The 20,000-nt window shown below is 48.5% G+C and overlaps 18 non-coding genes across 18 annotated transcripts; 1 reads left to right on the top strand and 17 right to left on the bottom strand.

The window, feature by feature from the left end:
- The first annotated feature begins 510 nt into the window (after nucleotides 1–510).
- On the top strand, nucleotides 511–583 carry trnaa-agc. Its single transcript has one exon. It is a non-coding gene; the product is annotated as a tRNA-Ala (tRNA).
- A 611-nt stretch (nucleotides 584–1,194) lies between these two features.
- Nucleotides 1,195–1,276, bottom strand: trnas-uga. Its single transcript has one exon. It is a non-coding gene; the product is annotated as a tRNA-Ser (tRNA).
- A 265-nt stretch (nucleotides 1,277–1,541) lies between these two features.
- trnas-aga lies at nucleotides 1,542–1,623 on the bottom strand. The gene has a single exon. It is a non-coding gene; the product is annotated as a tRNA-Ser (tRNA).
- Nucleotides 1,624–2,355: 732 nt separating this feature from the next.
- Nucleotides 2,356–2,428, bottom strand: trnak-uuu. The gene has a single exon. It is a non-coding gene; the product is annotated as a tRNA-Lys (tRNA).
- A 1,423-nt stretch (nucleotides 2,429–3,851) lies between these two features.
- Nucleotides 3,852–3,933, bottom strand: trnas-uga. The gene has a single exon. It is a non-coding gene; the product is annotated as a tRNA-Ser (tRNA).
- Nucleotides 3,934–7,670: 3,737 nt separating this feature from the next.
- Nucleotides 7,671–7,743, bottom strand: trnak-uuu. Its single transcript has one exon. It is a non-coding gene; the product is annotated as a tRNA-Lys (tRNA).
- A 1,425-nt stretch (nucleotides 7,744–9,168) lies between these two features.
- trnas-uga lies at nucleotides 9,169–9,250 on the bottom strand. The gene has a single exon. It is a non-coding gene; the product is annotated as a tRNA-Ser (tRNA).
- A 264-nt stretch (nucleotides 9,251–9,514) lies between these two features.
- trnas-aga lies at nucleotides 9,515–9,596 on the bottom strand. Its single transcript has one exon. It is a non-coding gene; the product is annotated as a tRNA-Ser (tRNA).
- Nucleotides 9,597–10,327: 731 nt separating this feature from the next.
- Nucleotides 10,328–10,400, bottom strand: trnak-uuu. The gene has a single exon. It is a non-coding gene; the product is annotated as a tRNA-Lys (tRNA).
- A 241-nt stretch (nucleotides 10,401–10,641) lies between these two features.
- trnah-gug lies at nucleotides 10,642–10,713 on the bottom strand. The gene has a single exon. It is a non-coding gene; the product is annotated as a tRNA-His (tRNA).
- A 1,106-nt stretch (nucleotides 10,714–11,819) lies between these two features.
- trnas-uga lies at nucleotides 11,820–11,901 on the bottom strand. Its single transcript has one exon. It is a non-coding gene; the product is annotated as a tRNA-Ser (tRNA).
- A 265-nt stretch (nucleotides 11,902–12,166) lies between these two features.
- On the bottom strand, nucleotides 12,167–12,247 carry trnas-aga. Its single transcript has one exon. It is a non-coding gene; the product is annotated as a tRNA-Ser (tRNA).
- A 737-nt stretch (nucleotides 12,248–12,984) lies between these two features.
- trnak-uuu lies at nucleotides 12,985–13,057 on the bottom strand. The gene has a single exon. It is a non-coding gene; the product is annotated as a tRNA-Lys (tRNA).
- Nucleotides 13,058–13,294: 237 nt separating this feature from the next.
- On the bottom strand, nucleotides 13,295–13,366 carry trnah-gug. The gene has a single exon. It is a non-coding gene; the product is annotated as a tRNA-His (tRNA).
- A 1,740-nt stretch (nucleotides 13,367–15,106) lies between these two features.
- On the bottom strand, nucleotides 15,107–15,179 carry trnak-uuu. The gene has a single exon. It is a non-coding gene; the product is annotated as a tRNA-Lys (tRNA).
- A 1,425-nt stretch (nucleotides 15,180–16,604) lies between these two features.
- Nucleotides 16,605–16,686, bottom strand: trnas-uga. The gene has a single exon. It is a non-coding gene; the product is annotated as a tRNA-Ser (tRNA).
- Nucleotides 16,687–16,950: 264 nt separating this feature from the next.
- On the bottom strand, nucleotides 16,951–17,032 carry trnas-aga. The gene has a single exon. It is a non-coding gene; the product is annotated as a tRNA-Ser (tRNA).
- Nucleotides 17,033–17,768: 736 nt separating this feature from the next.
- trnak-uuu lies at nucleotides 17,769–17,841 on the bottom strand. Its single transcript has one exon. It is a non-coding gene; the product is annotated as a tRNA-Lys (tRNA).
- Nucleotides 17,842–20,000: the final 2,159 nt, after the last annotated feature.

Raw genomic sequence — 20,000 nt, 5'->3', positions numbered from 1 at the left:
AAGCCTGCCGTGACCGGATTCGAACCGGGGTTGCTGCGGCCACAACGCAGAGTACTAACCACTATACGATCACGCACGCCACCGAGCCTCAGTGGTGAGAAGGGCTGGAAGCATTGGTCCGGGGCAGAGAGGAGGAGAAAGAAAAAAATAACACAGCCCTTTCTCTTCTGCATGCAGGCGAACACTCTGCCACGACTACGGAGATCAGGCTTCACATTGAGGACAAAGCAGGCTGAAAAGTGGATGGGGGTTTTTCAGTGCTGAGCCTGGAGTCCCACATGACTGCACTTTTGCCGCTTCTCGGCCCAGTTGACCGAAAACTTGATGGTTGCTAGCGATCCTGGGTGGCAAAACAGCTTCGGTAGTAAGCCTCAGTACCCCTTAAACTAAAGCACAATATCTCGGTTAATTCACCAACTTCATTTGCGTCAATTCACAGATTCAAGCCCCCTTAAAAATAGACGCGTCGCTCTGCGAAGGCAATGTTTGGACATGTCTGTAGCCAAGCAAGGGGAATTAGCTCAAATGGTAGAGCGCTCGCTTAGCATGCGAGAGGTAGTGGGATCGATGCCCGCATTCTCCAAGCTTGGGTCTGCTCTTTTAAGCTCAACTCCCTACAGAGACAGCCTGCGCATGACGGCAACCAATCTAAGCACCCCCTGAAAGCGTTTTTTGACTGACTGCTGCCAAAAGATTCTTCATACAGGGTCTAAAACAGAGTCCAGAGGGCTAACCACTACACCATGTAACCCTAGCTAGGGCCGTTTGGGCTCAGAGACAACCAATTTGAAGTAACCCATTTACTGAATTAACTGGTTCTTATTCTTTGGCATTTAAGAGAGATGTGGGGCTATCCTCACTTTAAAGAGCTATTTTGTAAGTTTTGAGTCTTTTCAAAAATGCGCGTTCTTTTCACGTTTCTTTAAGAACAATCTTGAGTAATAAGATGAGAGCATTGTTTAGAAGATGCTGGCCCTGCAGCAGGAGACTGCCATCGATAGGACTGCCTTTCGCCCAAACAGGCACTTGAACCCTGGACCCTCAGATTAAAAGTCTGATGCTCTACCGACTGAGCTACCCGGGCTCAGACCACCAACTTGATACTCGTATCAACAAAGCGCCGTTGTTCAGCCTGCAAAACAGGAATTGTGGAAGAGAGAGCAAAGACCGTGGAAGATGCAATTGGTCGCAACTCGTAGTCGGCAGGGTTCGAACCTGCGCGGGGAGACACCAATGGATTTCAAGTCCATCGCCTTAACCTCTCGGCCACGACTACACCGACCTGCTGCCCTCCAGGTCCGTTGACTGCAGGAAGAAAGCAGAATAGACCGCCAGCGAGCTTCAGGCACAATGTCCAGCTGAAGGGTGAGGTGGCAAATAGGAGTCTGAGGGCAAAAGACGGCAAGACCCGGATTGGAAGCGGGGTTGCTGCGGCCACAACGCAGGGTACTGACCACTGAAGATGACGGCGTGCTACAGTCCAAGGGATTCAAAAAAGTCCCGCGACTTGTTTATGCAATGCAGCGGGCGGAACGCAAAAGCGTAGTCGGCAGGATTCGAACTTGCGCGGGGAGACCCCAATGGATTTCTAGTCCATCGCCTTAACCACTCGGCCGCGACTACTGCAACACCGATTAGAGAGGGGTCCCACTGGGGTTTCCATAGCACCGCACGTTTCCAGCCGTGTATAATGCAATCCAAGTGATGTTCCAAGTGCTTGAATCTACAAAGATAAGTCCGAATAAAACACCACAGTCCAGAAATGGTGATCGCCAGCAGATTTGTAAAGTGAAAGGCTGTTTGCTTGCCATGCTGCCTCTTTTATACCGTTTTTCCTGTTTCCTGTCATGTGATCAGTCACATGTACACACGTCCAAATGCGTAAGAGGAAGAAAATGGCCAAGACCACATGGAAACCTGGTAAAATTCAAAAATACATCAAATCACACTGAGCAGGTTAAAACATGTAACCCTATGTACTACATGTAGCTGCTGTTCTTACTATGCCAAAATGTGACGACCAATTTGAACTAACCCAGTTACTTAATTAACTGGTTCTTATTATTTGGGATTTAAGACAGGTGTGGGGCTATCCTCACTTGAAAGAGTTATTTGGAAAGCTGTGAGTCTTTTGAAAAATGTGCATTCTTCTTAAAAAAAATTTTTAAGAACAATCTTGAGGAATAAGATGAAAGCAATGTTTAGAAGATGCTGGCCCTGCAGCAGGAGGAACAGCGGTACCAACTAGGAGAACTGAGACTCACTCAGTTGACTTCATGAGCACTCTTTCCCAACGAGCTGACTCGGGTGTGCCGAGCTAGGGATATGGAGGCCGCCATCAATAGGATTGCCTCGCGCCCGAACAGGGACTTGAACCCTGGACCCTCAGATTAAAAGTCTGATGCTCTACCGACTGAGCTATCCAGGCTCCGGCTCAATCTGCCGGCTTGTTACTTGTTAGTATATAACGTATCCACAAAGCGCCGAGGTGAAGCCTGCAAAAACGGAATTGCGGAAGAGAGAGCAAAGACCGTGGAAGGTACAATTATCGGCACCAAATACTAAAGTCAAGGGCAATCGCCATCCGTAGTTGGCAAGGTTCGCACCAGCACCGGATGAGGTGGCAAAAAACATGGGAGAGAAGATCGTTGCCTGTTGGCAAAAGCCTGCCGTGACCGGATTCGAACCGGGGTTGCTGCGCCACAACGCAGAGTACTAACCACTATACGATCACGGCACGCCACCGAGCCTCAGTGGTGAGAAGGGCTGGAAGCATTGGTCCGGGGCAGAGAGGAGGAGAAAGAAAAAAATAACACAGCCCTTTCTCTTCTGCATGCAGGCGAACACTCTGCCACGACTACGGAGATCAGGCTTCACATTGAGGACAAAGCAGGCTGAAAAGTGGATGGGGGTTTTTCAGTGCTGAGCCTGGAGTCCCACATGACTGCACTTTTGCCGCTTCTCGGCCCAGTTGACCGAAAACTTGATGGTTGCTAGCGATCCTGGGTGGCAAAACAGCTTCGGTAGTAAGCCTCAGTACCCCTTAAACTAAAGCACAATATCTCGGTTAATTCACCAACTTCATTTGCTTCAATTCACAGATTCAAGCCCCTTAAAAATAGACGTCGCTCTGCAAAGGCAATGTTTGGACATGTCTGTAGCCAAACAAGGGAAATTAGCTCAAATGGTAGAGCGCTCGCTTAGCATGCGAGAGGTAGTGGGATCGATGCCCGCATTCTCCAAGCTTGGGTCCGCTCTTTTAAGCTCAATTCCCTACAGAGACAGCCTGCGCATGACGGCAACCAATCTAAGCACCCCCTGAAAGCGTTTTTTGACTGACTGCTGCCAAAAGATTCTTCATACAGGGTCTAAAACAGAGTCCAGAGGGCTAACCACTACACCATGTAACCCTAGCTAGGGCCGTTTGGGCTCAGAGACAACCAATTTGAAGTAACCCATTTACTGAATTAACTGGTTCTTATTCTTTGGCATTTAAGAGAGATGTGGGGCTATCCTCACTTTAAAGAGCTATTTTGTAAGTTTTGAGTCTTTTCAAAAATGCGCGTTCTTTTCACGTTTCTTTAAGAACAATCTTGAGTAATAAGATGAGAGCATTGTTTAGAAGATGCTGGCCCTGCAGCAGGAGACTGCCATCGATAGGACTGCCTTTTGCCCAAACAGGCACTTGAACCCTGGACCCTCAGATTAAAAGTCTGATGCTCTACCGACTGAGCTACCGGGCTCAGACCACCAACTTGATACTCGTATCAACAAAGCGCCGTTGTTCAGCCTGCAAAACAGGAATTGTGGAAAGAGAGCAAAGACCGTGGAAGATGCAATTGGTCGCAACTCGTAGTCGGCAGGGTTCGAACCTGCGCGGGGAGACACCAATGGATTTCAAGTCCATCGCCTTAACCTCTCGGCCACGACTACACCGACCTGCTGCCCTCCAGGTCCGTTGACTGCAGGAAGAAAGCAGAATAGACCGCCAGCGAGCTTCAGGCACAATGTCCAGCTGAAGGGTGAGGTGGCAAATAGGAGTCTGAGGGCAAAAGACGGCAAGACCCGGATTGGAAGCGGGGTTGCTGCGGCCACAACGCAGGGTACTGACCACTGAAGATGACGGCGTGCTACAGTCCAAGGGATTCAAAAAAGTCACGCGACTTGTTTATGCAATGCAGCGGGCGGAACGCAAAAGCGTAGTCGGCAGGATTCTAACTTGCGCGGGGAGACCCCAATGGATTTCTAGTCCATCGCCTTAACCACTCGGCCGCGACTACTGCAACACCGATTAGAGAGGGGTCCCACTGGGGGGGGGGTTTCCATAGCACCGCACGTTTCCAGCCGTGTATAATGCAATCCAAGTGATGTTCCAAGTGCTTGAATCTACAAAGATAAGTCCGAATAAAACACCACAGTCCAGAAATGGTGATCGCCAGCAGATTTGTAAAGTGAAAGGCTGTTTGCTTGCCATGCTGCCTCTTTTATACCGTTTTTTCCTGTTTCCTGTCATGTGATCAGTCACATGTACACACGTCCAAATGCGTAAGAGGAAGAAAATGGCCAAGACCACATGGAAACCTGGTAAAATTCAAAAATACATCAAATCACACTGAGCAGGTTAAAACATGTAACCCTATGTACTACATGTAGCTGCTGTTCTTACTATGCCAAAATGTGACGACCAATTTGAACTAACCCAGTTACTTAATTAACTGGTTCTTATTATTTGGGATTTAAGACAGGTGTGGGGCTATCCTCACTTGAAAGAGTTATTTGGAAAGCTGTGAGTCTTTTGAAAATGTGCATTCTTCTTAAAAAAATTTTTAAGAACAATCTTGAGGAATAAGATGAAAGCAATGTTTAGAAGATGCTGGCCCTGCAGCAGGAGGAACAGCGGTACCAACTAGGAGAACTGAGACTCACTCAGTTGACTTCATGAGCACTCTTTCCCAACGAGCTGACTCGGGTGTGCCGAGCTAGGGATATGGAGGCCGCCATCAATAGGATTGCCTCGCGCCCGAACAGGGACTTGAACCTGGACCCTCAGATTAAAAGTCTGATGCTCTACCGACTGAGCTATCCAGGCTCCGGCTCAATCTGCCGGCTTGTTACTTGTTAGTATATAACGTATCCACAAAGCGCCGAGGTGAAGCCTGCAAAAACGGAATTGCGGAAGAGAGAGCAAAAGACCGTGGAAGGTACAATTATCGGCACCAAATACTAAAGTCAAAGGGCAATCGCCATCCGTAGTTGGCAAGGTTCGCACCAGCACCGGATGAGGTGGCAAAAAACATGGAGAGAAGATCGTTGCCTGTTGGCAAAAGCCTGCCGTGACCCGGATTCGAACCGGGGTTGCTGCGCCACAACGCAGAGTACTAACCACTATACGATCACGGCACGCCACCGAGCCTCAGTGGTGAGAAGGGCTGGAAGCATTGGTCCGGGGCAGAGAGGGGGAGAAAGAAAAAAATAACACAGCCCTTTCTCTTCTGCATGCAGGCGAACACTCTGCCACGACTACGGAGATCAGGCTTCACATTGAGGACAAAGCAGGCTGAAAAGTGGATGGGGTTTTTCAGTGCTGAGCCTGGAGTCCCACATGACTGCACTTTTGCCGCTTCTCGGCCCAGTTGACCGAAAACTTGATGGTTGCTAGCGATCCTGGGTGGCAAAACAGCTTCGGTAGTAAGCCTCAGTACCCCTTAAACTAAAGCACAATATCTCGGTTAATTCACCAACTTCATTTGCTTCAATTCACAGATTCAAGCCCCTTAAAAATAGGCGTCGCTCTGCGAAGGCAATGTTTGGACATGTCTGTAGCCAAGCAAGGGAATTAGCTCAAATGGTAGAGTGCTCGCTAGCATGCGAGAGGTAGTGGGATCGATGCCCGCATTCTCCAAGCTTGGGTCCGCTCTTTTAAGCTCACTTCCCTACAGAGACAGCCTGCGCATGACGGCAACCAATCTAAGCACCCCCTGAAAGCGTTTTTTGACTGACTGCTGCCAAAAGATTCTTCATACAGGGTCTAAAACAGAGTCCAGAGGGCTAACCACTACACCATGTAACCCTAGCTAGGGCCGTTTGGGCTCAGAGACAACCAATTTGAAGTAACCCATTTACTGAATTAACTGGTTCTTATTCTTTGGCATTTAAGAGAGATGTGGGGCTATCCTCACTTTAAAGAGCTATTTTGTAAGTTTTGAGTCTTTTCAAAAATGCGCGTTCTTTTCACGTTTCTTTAAGAACAATCTTGAGTAATAAGATGAGAGCATTGTTTAGAAGATGCTGGCCCTGCAGCAGGAGACTGCCATCGATAGGACTGCCTTTCGCCCAAACAGGCACTTGAACCCTGGACCCTCAGATTAAAAGTCTGATGCTCTACCGACTGAGCTACCCGGGCTCAGACCACCAACTTGATACTCGTATCAACAAAGCGCCGTTGTTCAGCCTGCAAAACAGGAATTGTGGAAAGAGAGCAAAGACCGTGGAAGATGCAATTGGTCGCAACTCGTAGTCGGCTGGGTTCGAACCTGCGCGGGGAGACACCAATGGATTTCAAGTCCATCGCCTTAACCTCTCGGCCACGACTACACCGACCTGCTGCCCTCCAGGTCCGTTGACTGCAGGAAGAAAGCAGAATAGACCGCCAGCGAGCTTCAGGCACAATGTCCAGCTGAAGGGTGAGGTGGCAAATAGGAGTCTGAGGGCAAAAGACGGCAAGACCCGGATTGGAAGCGGGGTTGCTGCGGCCACAACGCAGGGTACTGACCACTGAAGATGACGGCGTGCTACAGTCCAAGGATTCAAAAAGTCCCGCGACTTGTTTATGCAATGCAGCGGGCGGAACGCAAAGCGTAGTCGGCAGGATTCGAACTGCGCGGGAGACCCCAATGGATTTCTAGTCCATCGCCTTAACCACTCGCCGCGACTACTGCAACACCGATTAGAGAGGGGTCCCACTGGGGGTTTCCATAGCACCGCACGTTTCCAGCCGTGTATAATGCAATCCAAGTGATGTTCCAAGTGCTTGAATCTACAAAGATAAGTCCGAATAAAACACCACAGTCCAGAAATGGTGATCGCCAGCAGATTTGTAAAGTGAAAGGCTGTTTGCTTGCCATGCTGCCTCTTTTATACCGTTTTTTCCTGTTTCCTGTCATGTGATCAGTCACATGTACACACGTCCAAATGCGTAAGAGGAAGAAAATGGCCAAGACCACATGGAAACCTGGTAAAATTCAAAAATACATCAAATCACACTGAGCAGGTTAAAACATGTAACCCTATGTACTACATGTAGCTGCTGTTCTTACTATGCCAAAATGTGACGACCAATTTGAACTAACCCAGTTACTTAATTAACTGGTTCTTATTATTTGGGATTTAAGACAGGTGTGGGGCTATCCTCACTTGAAAGAGTTATTTGGAAAGCTGTGAGTCTTTTGAAAAATGTGCATTCTTCTTAAAAAAATTTTTTTAAGAACAATCTTGAGGAATAAGATGAAAGCAATGTTTAGAAGATGCTGGCCCTGCAGCAGGAGGAACAGCGGTACCAACTAGGAGAACTGAGACTCACTCAGTTGACTTCATGAGCACTCTTTCCCAACGAGCTGACTCGGGTGTGCCGAGCTAGGGATATGGAGGCCGCCATCAATAGGATTGCCTCGCGCCCGAACAGGGACTTGAACCCTGGACCCTCAGATTAAAAGTCTGATGCTCTACCGACTGAGCTATCCAGGCTCCGCTCAATCTGCCGGCTTGTTACTTGTTAGTATATAACGTATCCACAAAGCGCCGAGGTGAAGCCTGCAAAAACGGAATTGCGGAAGAGAGAGCAAAGACCGTGGAAGGTACAATTATCGGCACCAAATACTAAAGTCAAAGGGCAATCGCCATCCGTAGTTGGCAAGGTTCGCACCAGCACCGGATGAGGTGTGGCAAAAACATGGGAGAGAAGATCGTTGCCTGTTGGCAAAAGCCTGCCGTGACCGGATTCGAACCGGGGTTGCTGCGCCACAACGCAGAGTACTAACCACTATACGATCACGGCACGCCACCGAGCCTCAGTGGTGAGAAGGGCTGGAAGCATTGGTCCGGGGCAGAGAGGGAGGAGAAAGAAAAAAAAATAACACAGCCCTTTCTCTTCTGCATGCAGGCGAACACTCTGCCACGACTCACGGAGATCAGGCTTCACATTGAGGACAAAGCAGGCTGAAAAGTGGATGGGGTTTTTCAGTGCTGAGCCTGGAGTCCCACATGACTGCACTTTTGCGCTTCTCGCCCAGTTGACCGAAAACTTGATGGTTGCTAGCGATCCTGGGTGGCAAAACAGCTTCGGTAGTAAGTCTCAGTACCCCTTAAACTAAAGCACAATATCTCGGTTAATTCACCAACTTCATTTGCTTCAATTCACAGATTCAAGCCCCTTAAAAATAGGCGTCGCTCTGCGAAGGCAATGTTTGGACATGTCTGTAGCCAAACAAGGGAAATTAGCTCAAATGGTAGAGCGCCGCTTAGCATGCGAGAGGTAGTGGGATCGATGCCCGCATTCTCCAAGCTTGGGTCCGCTCTTTTAAGCTCAATTCCCTACAGAGACAGCCTGCGCATGACGGCAACCAATCTAAGCACCCCCTGAAAGCGTTTTTTGACTGACTGCTGCCAAAAGATTCTTCATACAGGGTCTAAAACAGAGTCCAGAGGGCTAACCACTACACCATGTAACCCTAGCTAGGGCCGTTTGGGCTCAGAGACAACCAATTTGAAGTAACCCATTTGCTGAATTAACTGGTTCTTATTCTTTGGCATTTAAGAGAGATGTGGGGCTATCCTCACTTTAAAGAGCTATTTTGTAAGTTTTGAGTCTTTTCAAAAATGTGCGTTCTTTTCACGTTTCTTTAAGAACAATCTTGAGTAATAAGATGAGAGCATTGTTTAGAAAATGCTGGACCTGCAGCAGGAGACTGCCATCGATAGGACTGCCTTTCGCCCAAACAGGCACTTGAACCCTGGACCCTCAGATTAAAAGTCTGATGCTCTACCGACTGAGCTAGCCGGGCTCAGACCACCAACTTGATACTCGTATCAACAAAGCGCCGTTGTTCAGCCTGCAAAACAGGAATTGTGGAAAGAGAGCAAAGACCGTGGAAGATGCAATTGGTCGCAACTCGTAGTCGGCAGGGTTCGAACCTGCGCGGGGAGACACCAATGGATTTCAAGTCCATCGCCTTAACCTCTCGGCCACGACTACACCGACCTGCTGCCCTCCAGGTCCGTTGACTGCAGGAAGAAAGCAGAATAGACCGCCAGCGAGCTTCAGGCACAATGTCCAGCTGAAGGGTGAGGTGGCAAATAGGAGTCTGAGGGCAAAAGACGGCAAGACCGGATTGGAAGCGGGGTTGCTGCGGCCACAACGCAGGGTACTGACCACTGAAGATGACGGCGTGCTACAGTCCAAGGGATTCAAAAAAGTCACGCGACTTGTTTATGCAATGCAGCGGGCGGAACGCAAAAGCGTAGTCGGCAGGATTCGAACCTGCGCAGGGAGACCCCAATGGATTTCTAGTCCATCGCCTTAACCACTCGGCCGCGACTACTGCAACACCGACAGAGAGGGGTCCCACTGGGGTTTCCATAGCACCGCACGTTTCCAGCCGTGTATAATGCAATCCAAGTGATGTTCCAAGTGCTTGAATCTACAAAGATAAGTCCGAATAAAACACCACAGTCCAGAAATGGTGATCGCCAGCAGATTTGTAAAGTGAAAGGCTGTTTGCTTGCCATGCTGCCTCTTTTATACCGTTTTTCCTGTTTCCTGTCATGTGATCAGTCACATGTACACACGCCCAAATGCGTAAGAGGAAGAAAATGGCCAAGACCACATGGAAACCTGGTAAAATTCAAAAATACATCAAATCACACTGAGCAGGTTAAAACATGTAACCCTATGTACTACATGTAGCTGCTGTTCTTACTATGCCAAAATGTGACGACTAATTTGAACTAACCCAGTTACTTAATTAACTGGTTCTTATTATTTGGGATTTAAGACAGGTGTGGGGCTATCCTCACTTGAAAGAGTTATTTGGAAAGCTGTGAGTCTTTTGAAAAATGTGCATTCTTCTTAAAAAAAATTTTTAAGAACAATCTTGAGGAATAAGATGAAAGCAATGTTTAGAAGATGCTGGCCCTGCAGCAGGAGGAACAGCGGTACCAACTAGGAGAACTGAGACTCACTCAGTTGACTTCATGAGCACTCTTTCCCAACGAGCTGACTCGGGTGTGCCGAGCTAGGGATATGGAGGCCGCCATCAATAGGATTGCCTCGCGCCCGAACAGGGACTTGAACCCTGGACCCTCAGATTAAAAGTCTGATGCTCTACCGACTGAGCTATCCAGGCTCCGGCTCAATCTGCCGGCTTGTTACTTGTTAGTATATAACGTATCCACAAAGCGCCGAGGTGAAGCCTGCAAAAACGGAATTGCGGAAGAGAGAGCAAAGACCGTGGAAGGTACAATTATCGGCACCAAATACTAAAGTCAAAGGGCAATCGCCATCCGTAGTTGGCAAGGTTCGCACCAGCACCGGATGAGGTGGCAAAAAAACATGGGAGAGAAGATCGTTGCCTGTTGGCAAAAGCCTGCCGTGACCCGGATTCGAACCGGGGTTGCTGCGGCCACAACGCAGAGTACTAACCACTATACGATCACGGCACGCCACCGAGCCTCAGTGGTGAGAAGGGCTGGAAGCATTGGTCCGGGCAGAGAGGAGGAGAAAGAAAAAAATAACACAGCCCTTTCTCTTCTGCATGCAGGCGAACACTCTGCCACGACTACGGAGATCAGGCTTCACATTGAGGACAAAGCAGGCTGAAAAGTGGATGGGGTTTTTCAGTGCTGAGCCTGGAGTCCCACATGACTGCACTTTTGCCGCTTCTCGGCCCAGTTGACCGAAAACTTGATGGTTGCTAGCGATCCTGGGTGGCAAAACAGCTCGGTAGTAAGCCTCAGTACCCCTTAAACTAAAGCACAATATCTCGGTTAATTCACCAACTTCATTTGCTTCAATTCACAGATTCAAGCCCCTTAAAAATAGACGTCGCTCTGCGAAGGCAATGTTTGGACATGTCTGTAGCCAAGCAAGGGAATTAGCTCAAATGGTAGAGCGCCGCTTAGCATGCGAGAGGTAGTGGATCGATGCCCGCATTCTCCAAGCTTGGGTCCGCTCTTTAAGCTCACTTCCCTACAGAGACAGCCTGCGCATGACGGCAACCAATCTAAGCACCCCTGAAAGCGTTTTTGACTGACTGCTGCCAAAAGATTCTTCATACAGGGTCTAAAACAGAGTCCAGAGGGCTAACCACTACACCATGTAACCCTAGCTAGGGCCGTTTGGGCTCAGAGACAACCAATTTGAAGTAACCCATTTGCTGAATTAACTGGTTCTTATTCATTGGCATTTAAGAGAGATGTGGGGCTATCCTCACTTTAAAGAGCTATTTTGTAAGTTTTGAGTCTTTTCAAAAATGCACGTTCTTTTCACGTTTCTTTAAGAACAATCTTGAGTAATAAGATGAGAGCATTGTTTAGAAGATGCTGGCCCTGCAGCAGGAGGCCGCCATTGATAGGACTGCCTTTCACCCAAACAGGCACTTGAACCCTGGACCCTCAGATTAAAAGTCTGATGCTCTACCGACTGAGCTACCTGGGCTCAGACCACCAACTTGATACTCGTATCAACAAAGCGCCGTTGTGCAGCCTGCAAAACAGGAATTGTGGAAAGAGAGCAAAGACCGTGGAAGATGCAATTGATCGCAACTCGTAGTCGGCAGGGTTCGAACCTGCGCGGGGAGACCCCAATGGATTTCAAGTCCATCGCCTTAAACTCTCGGCCACGACTACACCGACCTGCTGCCCTCCAGGTCCGTTGACTGCAGGAAGAAAGCAGAATAGACCGCCAGCGAGCTTCAGACACAATGTCCAGCTGAAGGGTGAGGTGGCAAATAGGAGTCTGAGGGCAAAAGACGGCGAGACCCGGATTGGAAGCGGGGTTGCTGCGGCCACAACGCAGGGTACTGACCACTGAAGATGACGGCGTGCTACAGTCCAAGGGATTCAAAAAAGTCCCGCGACTTGTTTATGCAATGCAGCGGGCGGAACGCAAAAGCGTAGTCGGCAGGATTCGAACCTGCGCGGGAGATCCCAATGGATTTCTAGTCCATCGCCTTAACCACTCGGCCACGACTACTGCAACACCAACTAGAGAGGGGTCCCACTGGGGGGGGTTTCCATAGCACCGCACGTTTCCAGCCGTGTATAATGCAATCCAAGTGATGTTCCAAGTGCTTGAATCTACAAAGATAAGTCCGAATAAAACACCACAGTCCAGAAATGGTGATCGCCAGCAGATTTGTAAAGTGAAAGGCTGTTTGCTTGCCATGCTGCCTCTTTTATACCGTTTTTTCCTGTTTCCTGTCATGTGATCAGTCACATGTACACACGTCCAAATGCGTAAGAGGAAGAAAATGGCCAAGACCACATGGAAACCTGGTAAAATTCAAAAATACATCAAATCACACTGAGCAGGTTAAAACATGTAACCCTATGTACTACATGTAGCTGCTGTTCTTACTATGCCAAAATGTGACGACTAATTTGAACTAACCCAGTTACTTAATTAACTGGTTCTTATTATTTGGGATTTAAGACAGGTGTGGGGCTATCCTCACTTGAAAGAGTTATTTGGAAAGCTGTGAGTCTTTTGAAAAATGTGCATTCTTCTTAAAAAAATTTTTAAGAACAATCTTGAGGAATAAGATGAAAGCAATGTTTAGAAGATGCTGGCCCTGCAGCAGGAGGAACAGCGGTACCAACTAGGAGAACTGAGACTCACTCAGTTGACTTCATGAGCACTCTTTCCCAACGAGCTGACTCCGGGTGTGCCGAGCTAGGGATATGGAGGCCGCCATCAATAGGATTGCCTCGCGCCCGAACAGGGACTTGAACCCTGGACCCTCAGATTAAAAGTCTGATGCTCTACCGACTGAGCTATCCAGGCTCCGGCTCAATCTGCCGGCTTGTTACTTGTTAGTATATAACGTATCCACAAAGCGCCGAGGTGAAGCCTGCAAAAACGGAATTGCGGAAGAGAGAGCAAAGACCCTGGAAGGTACAATTATCGGCACCAAATACTAAAGTCAAGGGCAATCGCCATCCGTAGTTGGCAAGGTTTGCACCAGCACCGGATGAGGGCAAAAAACATGGGAGAGAAGATTGTTGCCTGTTGGCAAAAGCCTGCCGTGACCCGGATTCGAACCGGGGTTGCTGCGGCCACAACGCAGAGTACTAACCACTATACGATCACGGCACGCCACCGAGCCTCAGTGGTGAGAAGGGCTGGAAGCATTGGTCCGGGGCAGAGAGGGAGGAGAAAGAAAAAAATAACACAGCCCTTTCTCTTCTGCATGCAGGCGAACACTCTGCCACGACTACGGAGATCAGGCTTCACATTGAGGACAAAGCAGGCTGAAAAGTGGATGGGGTTTTTCAGTGCTGAGCCTGGAGTCCCACATGACTGCACTTTTGCGCTTCTCGGCCCAGTTGACCGAAAACTTGATGGTTGCTAGCGATCCTGGGTGGCAAAACAACTCGTAGTAAGCCTCAGTACCCTTAAACTAAAGCACAATATCTCGGTTAATTCACCAACTTCATTTGCTTCAATTCACAGATTCAAGCCCCTTAAAAATAGACGTCGCTCTGCGAAAGGCAATGTTTGGACATGTCTGTAGCCAAGCAAGGGAATTAGCTCAAATGGTAGAGCGCCGCTTAGCATGCGAGAGGTAGTGGGATCGATGCCCGCATTCTCCAAGCTTGGGTCCGCTCTTTTAAGCTCACTTCCCTACAGAGACAGCTGCGCATGACGGCAACCAATCTAAGCACCCCTGAAAGCGTTTTTGACTGACTGCTGCCAAAAGATTCTTCATACAGGGTCTAAAACAGAGTCCAGAGGGCTAACCACTACACCATGTAACCCTAGCTAGGGCCGTTTGGGCTCAGAGACAACCAATTTGAAGTAACCCATTTGCCGAATTAACTGGTTCTTATTCATTGGCATTTAAGAGAGATGTGGGGCTATCCTCACTTTAAAGAGCTATTTTGTAAGTTTTGAGTCTTTTCAAAAATGCGCGTTCTTTTCACGTTTCTTTAAGAACAATCTTGAGTAATAAGATGAGAGCATTGTTTAGAAGATGCTGGCCCTGCAGCAGGAGGCCGCCATTGATAGGACTGCCTTTCGCCCAAACAGGCACTTGAACCCTGGACCCTCAGATTGGAAAAAAAGTCTGATGCTCTACCGACTGAGCTACCTGGGCTCAGACCACCAACTTGATACTCGTATCAACAAAGCGCCCGTTGTGCAGCCTGCAAAACAGGAATTGTGGAAGAGAGCAAAGACCGTGGAAGATGCAATTGGTCGCAACTTCGTAGTCGGCAGGGTTCGAACCTGCCAGTCCAGAAATGGTGATCGCCAGCAGATTTGTAAAGTGAAAGGCTGTTTGCTTGCCATGCTGCCTCTTTTATACCGTTTTTCCTGTTTCCTGTCATGTGATCAGTCACATGTACACACGTCCAAATGCGTCCAAATGAGGAAGAAAATGGCCAAGACCACATGGAAACCTGGTAAAATTCAAAAATACATCAAATCACACTGAGCAGGTTAAAACATGTAACCCTATGTACTACATGTAGCTGCTGTTCTTACTATGCCAAAATGTGACGACCAATTTGAACTAACCCAGTTACTTAATTAACTGGTTCTTATTATTGGGATTTAAGACAGGTGTGGGGCTATCCTCACTTGAAAGAGTTATTTGGAAAGCTGTGAGTCTTTTGAAAAATGTGCATTCTTCTTAAAAATTTTTTAAGAACAATCTTGAGAATAAGATCAAAGCAATGTTTAGAAGATGCTGGCCCTGCAGCAGGAGGAACAGCGGTACCAACTAGGAGAACTGAGACTCACTCAGTTGACTTCATGAGCACTCTTTCCCAACGAGCTGACTGGGTGTGCCGAGCTAGGGATATGGAGGCCGCCATCAATAGGATTGCCTCGCGCCCGAACAGGGACTTGAACCCTGGACCCTCAGATTAAAAGTCTGATGCTCTACCGACTGAGCTATCCAGGCTCCGGCTCAATCTGCCGGCTTGTTACTTGTTAGTATATAACGTATCCACAAAGCGCCGAGGTGAAGCCTGCAAAAACGGAATTGCGGAAGAGAGCAAAGACCGTGGAAGGTACAATTATCGGCACCAAATACTAAAGTCAAAGGGCAATCGCCATCCGTAGTTGGCAAGGTTTGCACCAGCACCGGATGAGGTGGCAAAAAAACATGGAGAGAAGATTGTTGCCTGTTGGCAAAAGCCTGCCGTGACCGGTTGAACCGGGGTTGCTGCGGCCACAACGCAGAGTACTAACCACTATACGATCACGGCACGCCACCGAGCCTCAGTGGTGAGAAGGGCTGGAAGCATTGGTCCGGGGCAGAGAGGGAGGAGAAAGAAAAAAAAATAACACAGCCCTTTCTCTTCTCTGCATGCAGGCGAACACTCTGCCACGACTACGGAGATCAGGCTTCACATTGAGGACAAAGCAGGCTGAAAAGTGGATGGGGGTTTTTCAGTGCTGAGCCTGGAGTCCCACATGACTGCACTTTTGCCGCTTCTCGGCCCAGTTGACCGAAAACTTGATGGTTGCTAGCGATCCTGGGTGGCAAAACAACCCGGTAGTAAGCCTCAGTACCCCTTAAACTAAAGCACAATATCTCGGTTAATTCACCAACTTCATTTGCTTCAATTCACAGATTCAAGCCCCTTAAAAATAGGCGTCGCTCTGCGAAGGCAATGTTTGGACATGTCTGTAGCCAAGCAAGAGGAATTAGCTCAAATGGTAGAGCGCTCAAGCAGCATGCGAGAGGTAGTGGGATCGATGCCCGCATTCTCCAAGCTTGGGTCCGCTCTTTTAAGCTCACTTCCCTACAGAGACAGCCTGCACATGGCGGCAACCAATCTAAGCACCCCTGAAAGCGTTTTTGACTGACTGCTGCCAAAAGATTCTTCATACAGGGTCTAAAACAGAGTCCAGAGGGCTAACCACTACACCATGTAACCCTAGCTAGGAGCCGTTTGGGCTCAGAGACAACCAATTTGAAGTAACCCATTTGCGAATTAACTGGTTCTTATTCATTGGCATTTAAGAGAGATGTGGGGCTATCCTCACTTTAAAGAGCTATTTTGTAAGTTTTGAGTCTTTTCAAAAATGCACGTTCTTTTCACGTTTCTTTAAGAACAATCTTGAGTAATAAGATGAGAGCATTGTTTAGAAGATGCTGGCCCTGCAGCAGGAGGCCGCCATTGATAGGACTGCCTTTCGCCCAAACAGGAACTTGAACCCTGGACCCTCAGATTAAAAGTCTGATGCTCTACCGACTGAGCTACCTGGGCTCAGACCACCAACTTGATACTCGTATCAACAAAGCGCCGTTGTGCAGCCTGCAAAACAGGAATTGTGGAAGAGAGAGCAAAGACCGTGGAAGATGCAATTGGTCGCAACTCGTAGTCGGCAGGGTTCGAACCTGCGCGGGGAGACCCCAATGGATTTCAAGTCCATCGCCTTAACCTCTCGGCCACGACTACACCGACCTGCTGCCCTCCAGGTCCGTTGACTGCAGTAAGAAAGCAGAATAGACCGCCAGCGAGCTTCAGACACAATGTCCAGCTGAAGGGTGAGGTGGCAAATAGGAGTCTGAGGGCAAAAGGCGGCGAGACCGGATTGGAAGCGGGGTTGCTGCGGCCACAACGCAGGGTACTGACCACTGAAGATGACGGCGTGCTACAGTCAAGGGATTCAAAAAGTCCGCGACTTGTTTATGCAATGCAGCGGGCGGAACGCATAAAGCGCGTAGTCGGCAGGATTCGAACCTGCGCGGGGAGACCCCAATGGATTTCTAGTCCATCGCCTTAACCACTCGGCCACGACTACTGCAACACCGACTAGAGAGGGGTCCCACTGGGGGGGGTTTCCATAGCACCGCACGTTTCCAGCCGTGTATAATGCAATCCAAGTGATGTTCCAAGTGCTTGAATCTACAAAGATAAGTCGAATAAAACACCACAGTCCAGAAATGGTGATCGCCAGCAGATTTGTAAAGTGAAAGGCTGTTTGCTTGCCATGCTGCCTCTTTTATACCGTTTTTTCCTGTTTTCTGTCATGTGATCAGTCACATGTACACACGTCCAAATGCGTAAGAGGAAGAAAATGGCCAAGACCACATGGAAACCTGGTAAAATTCAAAAATACATCAAATCACACTGAGCAGGTTAAAACATGTAACCCTATGTACTACATGTAGCTGCTGTTCTTACTATGCCAAAATGTGACGACCAATTTGAACTAACCCAGTTACTTAATTAACTGGTTCTTATTATTTGGGATTTAAGACAGGTGTGGGGCTATCCTCACTTGAAAGAGTTATTTGGAAAGCTGTGAGTCTTTTGAAAAATGTGCATTCTTCTTAAAAAAAATTTTTAAGAACAATCTTGAGGAATAAGATGAAAGCAATGTTTAGAAGATGCTGGCCCTGCAGCAGGAGGAACAGCGGTACCAACTAGGAGAACTGAGACTCACTCAGTTGACTTCATGAGCACTCTTTCCCAACGAGCTGACTCGGGTGTGCGAGCTAGGGATATGGAGGCCGCCATCAATAGGGATTGCCTCGCGCCCGAACAGGGACTTGAACCCTGGACCCTCAGATTAAAAGTCTGATGCTCTACCGACTGAGCTATCCAGGCTCGGCTCAATCTGCCGGCTTGTTACTTGTTAGTATATAACGTATCCACAAAGCGCCGAGGTGAAGCCTGCAAAAAACGGAATTGCGGAAGAGAGAGCAAAGACCGTGGAAGGTACAATTATCGGCACCAAATACTAAAGTCAAGGGCAATCGCCATCCGTAGTTGGCAAGGTTCGCACCAGCACCGGATGAGGTGGCAAAAAAACATGGGAGAGAAGATCGTTGCCTGTTGGCAAAAGCCTGCCGTGACCAGTTCGAACCGGGGTTGCTGCGGCCACAGCGCGAGTACTAACCACTATACGATCATGGCACGCCACGAGCCTCAGTGGTGAGAAGGGCTGGAAGCATTGGTCCGGGGCAGAGAGGAGGAGAAAGAAAAAAATAACACAGCCCTTTCTCTTCTGCATGCAGGCGAACACTCTGCCACGACTACGGAGATCAGGCTTCACATTGAGGACAAAGCAGGCTGAAAAGTGGATGGGGTTTTCAGTGCTGAGCCTGGAGTCCCACATGACTGCACTTTTTGCCGCTTCTCGGCCCAGTTGACCGAAAACTTGATGGTTGCTAGCGATCCTGGGTGGCAAAACAGCCGGTAGTAAGCCTCAGTACCCCTTAAACTAAAGCACAATATCTCGGTTAATTCACCAACTTCATTTGCTTCAATTCACAGATTCAAGCCCCCTTAAAAATAGAGCGTCGCTCTGCAAAAGCAATGTTTGGACATGTCTGTAGCCAAGCAAGGGAATTAGCTCAAATGGTAGGCGCTGCGCTTAGCATGCTAGAGGTAGTGGAATCGATGCCGCATTCTCAAGCTTGGGTCCGCTCTTTTAAGCTCACTTCCCTACAGAGACAGCCATGCGCATGACGGCAACCAATCTAAGCACCCCTGAAAGCGTTTTTGACTGACTGCTGCCAAAAGATTCTTCAGACAGGGTCTAAAACAGAGTCCAGAGGCTAACCACTACACCATGTAACCCTAGCTAGGGCCGTTTGGGCTCAGAGACAACCAATTTGAAGTAACCCATTTACTGAATTAACTGGTTCTTATTCTTTGGCATTTAAGAGAGATGTGGGGCTATCCTCACTTTAAAGAGCTATTTTGTAAGTTTTGAGTCTTTTCAAAAATGCGCGTTCTTTTCACGTTTCTTTAAGAACAATCTTGAGTAATAAGATGAGAGCATTGTTTAGAAGATGCTGGCCCTGCAGCAGGAGGACAGCGCCATCGATAGGACTGCCTTTTCGCCCAAACAGGCACTTGAACCCTGGACCCTCAGATTAAAAAGTCTGATGCTCTACCGACTGAGCTACCCGGGCTCAGACCACCAACTTGATACTCGTATCAACAAAGCGCCGTTGTTCAGCCTGCAAAACAGGAATTGTGGAAGAGAGCAAAGACCGTGGAAGATGCAATTGGTCGCAACTCGTAGTCGGCTGAGTTCGAACCTGCGTGAGGAGACCCCAATGGATTTCAAGTCCATCGCCTTAACCTCTCGAAGCCACGACTACACCGACCTGCTGCCCTCCAGGTCCGTTGACTGCGGGAAGAAAGCAGAATAGACCGCCAGCGAGCTTCAGGCACAATGTCCAGCTGAAGGGTGAGGTGGCAAATAGAGTCTGAGGGCAAAGACGGCAAGACCCGGTTAGGCGGGGTTGCTGCGGCCTACAACGCAGGAGTACTGACCACTGAAGATGACGGCGTGCTACAGTCAAGGGATTCAAAAAGTCACGCGACTTGTTTATGCAATGCAGCGGGCGAGCGCAAAAGCGTGGTCGGCAGGATTCGAACTTGCGGGAGACCCCAATGGATTTCTAGTCCACCGCCTTAACCACTCGGCGCGACTACTGCAACACCGATTAGAGAGGGTCCCACTGGGAGGTTTCCATAGCACATACGTTTCCAGCCGTGTATAATGCAATCCAAGTGATGTTCCAAGTGCTTGAATCTACAAAGATAAGTCGAATAAAACACCACAGTCCAGAAATGGTGATCGCCAGCAGATTTGTAAAGTGAAAGGCTGTTTGCTTGCCATGCTGCCTCTTTTATACCGTTTTTCCTGTTTCCTGTCATGTGATCAGTCACATGTACACACGTCCAAATGCGTAAGAGGAAGAAAATGGCCAAGACCACATGGAAACCTGGTAAAATTCAAAAATACATCA

The sequence above is a fragment of the Puntigrus tetrazona genome, chromosome 4, assembly GCF_018831695.1.
Source record: "Puntigrus tetrazona isolate hp1 chromosome 4, ASM1883169v1, whole genome shotgun sequence".
Lineage (NCBI taxonomy): Eukaryota > Metazoa > Chordata > Actinopteri > Cypriniformes > Cyprinidae > Puntigrus > Puntigrus tetrazona.
This window is presented reverse-complemented; position numbering and strand designations above follow the sequence as displayed.